Source organism: Suncus etruscus, chromosome 10 (assembly GCF_024139225.1).
Source record: "Suncus etruscus isolate mSunEtr1 chromosome 10, mSunEtr1.pri.cur, whole genome shotgun sequence".
In the NCBI taxonomy this organism is placed as follows: Eukaryota; Metazoa; Chordata; class Mammalia; order Eulipotyphla; family Soricidae; genus Suncus; species Suncus etruscus.
The window spans coordinates 52,864,216-52,868,334 of record NC_064857.1 but is presented as its reverse complement, the minus strand read 5'-3'; the positions used below and the strand labels follow the sequence as shown (position 1 = coordinate 52,868,334).

Sequence of the window (4,119 nt, the reverse complement as noted above, 5' to 3'; positions counted from 1 at the left end):
TTATGAAAGAACACATTGTCTCCCCCGATGTTATGGCCAGGTTATCCATATCCCAGAGTGACTAACAAGGTACCTTATTCTAGTATTACATGACTGCTGGGGGATTTGGGGACCAATTCTGTAATATCTCCAGAGAAAAAAAGACATCAATGTCCCAAGAGCACAAATGGTGATTCTGAGTTCCCTTCTACCCCTCAAGGAATTTAGAGGCCTAACCAGAGCTTCCAGGCTCTTGTCCACCCCACCAAGTAGTCCTTTCTTCTTACTGCTGTTCCTATGGACTGACATAAAATCTTGGTTCTTCAAACAAAAGCCTCTTTTGCATTCTTTGCTTTCACAATTAACTTTGGCTCATTAAAACCCAGAGCTTAAACATTTAAAACAGACAAACAAACAAATAAAATTGTTCCCCTTTCCTATAGGGATTGTTTTTCTAACTGCCTTCTGAGGGTTATTATGTTTTTTGCATGCCATCTTGGTGTCAGTATCCACCATTGCTGTAGTAAACTGTACCCCCTAAAGAGGAAGGAGGAGAAAGGTAGTTAACACAATTAAGGTAGAATAATACATCCCTGTCCCAATTTCTGTGACTAGCCATCTATTGGGACATTCCAGAGTCCCTAGACAGAGTTCCTTTCATTAGGCATATACACACCCAGCACAGTGGCAGGATTCTGTCTTCCTTGGGTGTGTGCATTAGATTGTCCTCCAGGTTGAATTGCTCACCTCCTTTGTGCTTTGTCTCTAAGGGTGCTATTTCCTTATTTTCTGTCCCTTATCCATTCTGTGAGGCCATCTGTCTCTGTGTACATAGGCTCAAACATCATGCAGAGGATAACAGACGTTAAGAGAAAAAGTCTTTGTCTTAGCTTCCATTGACAACCATCTCTGTGGCTCTCTTTATGTTCCTCTAACTCAATTCACCTTTTATTTTCAATCCCTGAGGAGTCCAGGTTCAGATCTACCTTCTAAAAAAGCACTTTACATCTCCTTCCCTGTCAATGAATCTATCTACACTTGAAATGTGCTCAGATGATCAATTTCACACTCATCTTCCTTAGGAGAAGTGACCTGCTTGATGCTCATCTGAAACAGCTTGCTGTGCCTTCCATATCTACATGTCTTGTTGAAGGGCCATGTCTTGCATGAAAGGCTATCAGTATTTGGCTATTTTATTCCTAATATGTTGCCCTTAATTTCGCACCTTGCCCAACCTCTTCTTGCAGCAACTGTCACCTTACCATTGTTATCTGATTTGATTTAACTAAGTTCCTGCTGTGCTGAGAGGTAGGAGTGGCTTTTTGATATCTTTCCTAGACCAAGCCTTAAAACTGCCTGAGTTCCTTCATCTAATGTCTCTCTTTGTCTCTTTAACCAGAAATAAAGGTGGCTTATCTTCAAGTTTTCTAAACAAATGTAATGTCATATTTTTATTGGTACATTGGTATTTGGCATATAGTAAAAGTCCTCACAGTCATTGTTCCAGGGAAAGTGTTCCTACCTCTTGCAGGGAGATGGATGAGAGTGTTGGATGAGTCTTTCCTTGTGAAGACAGGCGATTGTGGATGTCTTAATAATCCTGCTAATGAGGCTAAGAAAGGAGAGCAAAACTATATTATGAGTATAGAACCCCACAGAATATAGAATGCCTGGGCATCTGATGAAAATGCTGATTTCTGGTACTGAAACTATCAAATTAATTAACCAAAAGTTAACAGTGAGTGAATTTCTATGTTTTACTCATTTAATGCTTGTTAACATATTTATTTTGCCTTCTGAATTGATATTTTTATTAGCTGAAGTTGGTAGAATCTAAATCTGTTTTTGGTTGATGTTCCCAACTCCTGTTGAAATTTATTTTAGTTTATATTATACTTGAAGTTTTTATGTTTTGGCTTTGTTTTCAGGGCTACATCCTTGATGACTATATGGAGCTGGGAATCCAACTGGCCCTTCCACATTCAAAAGGTTGTGTTTCAACCATTGAGCCATCCTCCTGGTCCTCAGTGTACATTTTATAACTTAAAATTGTGGGTAGACCAATAGTTTTGCTTCTTTCCAGACATCCCAGAGAGGTTGCCTTCCAAGTATCAATGATCACTTTGCATTAATGAATAATTTGCCTTACCACAAAAGATGTGAATTCAGTTAGAGAAATAACTACACTGACAACTATCATGACAATGGTAGTGAGTGAGAGAAATAGAATGCCTGTTTCAAATACAGGCAGAGGGTAGGGGAGAAGAGAAATGGGAGGCATTGGTGGTGGAAATTTTGCACTGGTGAAGAGGGGGTGTCCTTTTATATAACTGAAACCCAATTACAAACATGTTTGTAATCATGGTGCTTAAATAAAGATATTAATTTTAAAAATAATTTATAATTTGGAATTTCTTAAGATATATTGGAACACTGGAAACCATATGATACAATGTCCAGACGCAAATCCTCCAAGTATAATATTTTCCACTGAGAGAGATTCAAATTCATTGACCACTCTCTTTGGGTGGAGAGTAAATTTTCTTTAGCTCATTGTTTGTATATGGTTTTGGGAAATAACCAATAAGATCTAGTCCTACAGTTCCGTACCAGCCAGCCATAAAAGGAATCTGACTCTTTAAATAAGATAAAATCCTAATCGTGGTTGGATGCTGAGTCTATAAAACCCTCCCCAGGGTTGGCAGTTTAAAGAGACAATTAGATAGTCCAAACTCAGATCTCTTTATTTTATTATCTCTCTCCCTCCTTCTCTCTCTCCTAGTGGTTTGAAATAAGACCCTGTGCTTCTCTAATAAAAAAAAAACTGTGATTTTATTTTATTTTATTTTATTTTGGTTTTTTGGTCACACCCGGCAGCGCTCAGGAGCCACTCCTGGCTCTATGCTCAGAAATTGCCCCTGGCAGGCTCGGGGGACCATATGGGATTCCGGGACTTGAACCACTGTCCTGCATGCAAGGCAAATGCCCTACCACCATTCTATTTCTCTGGCCCCAAGACTGTGATATTTTTTATAGTCTTGCCTGAAATGCCCCGTGGACTCCAACAGCATGGGTCCATCTCCAGCAGATCAGATCTCACAATAAGATATGTAGGTATAGAAAAACATCTTTTAAGAAATTGATAAATCCAAAATCTGCAAGTTAGGCTGTTCAAACTGTAGTTCCAGACTAGGGCTATTTTTTTGAGAGTTTGAATGCAAAGATAGCCTACCAACAGAATTTCTTTCGGTTAGGGGAGATCAATCTATGATGATAAGTTAAGGCCTTTGAGGGGAAGCGTTTCAATTGCATAGTGAATGGAGACTCTCTTTACTCAATATCCACTAATATAAATGTCCATTTTATACACAAAACATTTCTAGAGAAATATCCAAAATAATACTGTCACTATGACCAATGGATATTGTGACCCAGCCAATGTAATGAATTCAGCACAAGAAAATAGATGTAGTGAGCTCTTCTAACCTGCTAATTCTCAAATGCCTAGAGATAAGGAGAGTAATCTTCATTTTGTCCTTTCCACAAAATCCTAACTCTTATTTTGTTTGCAAGGAAGATAGAGTGCACCTTCAGGAACCAGTCCTTCGGAAATTTTTTTCTTCTCTAACATGGATTTGCATGCCATCCTTCATGGATTTGCATGCCATCCTTGCACAGGGGTCATGCTAATCTTCTTTCTATCATTCCAATTTTAATATATGTGCTGCCAAAGCAAGCACACCTTCAGGGAATTTATCCATCACTCTGGCACTGTTGGTTGGCAATACCCCCTTCTTCCATCTCAAATGCACATCTCTTTATTAATGTGTTCTCTTCTCTATTAAATGCATTCTCTTCTCTATTAAAACAGCTTTGTGTAAGATCAGTAAAGATTAGTAAAGGGGTTAAGGTGCTTGCCTTGCAAGTGATCAACCCAGAGTTTCATCTATAACATTGCATATGGTCCCCTTAGCACTGCAAAGAGTGGTCCATGAGCACAGGCCAGGAGTAAGCCAGGAGCACTGTCAGATGTGGCTCCCAAACAAACAAAAAATACCGCTTATTGGACTATGCAGATAATATGGCTACTTTGCAGATGTGAAGCCGCTATCTTTTAATCTGAAATATTTTTGTAATAAA

At 38.8% G+C, this 4,119-nt stretch overlaps 1 non-coding gene across 1 annotated transcript; it reads right to left on the bottom strand.

Moving 5' to 3' along the window:
* Positions 1 to 3,612: 3,612 nt before the first annotated feature.
* Positions 3,613 to 3,719, bottom strand: LOC126021709 (U6 spliceosomal RNA). Its single transcript, XR_007500199.1, has one exon. It is a non-coding gene; the product is annotated as a U6 spliceosomal RNA (small nuclear RNA).
* Between the last annotated feature and the right edge of the window lie 400 nt (positions 3,720 to 4,119).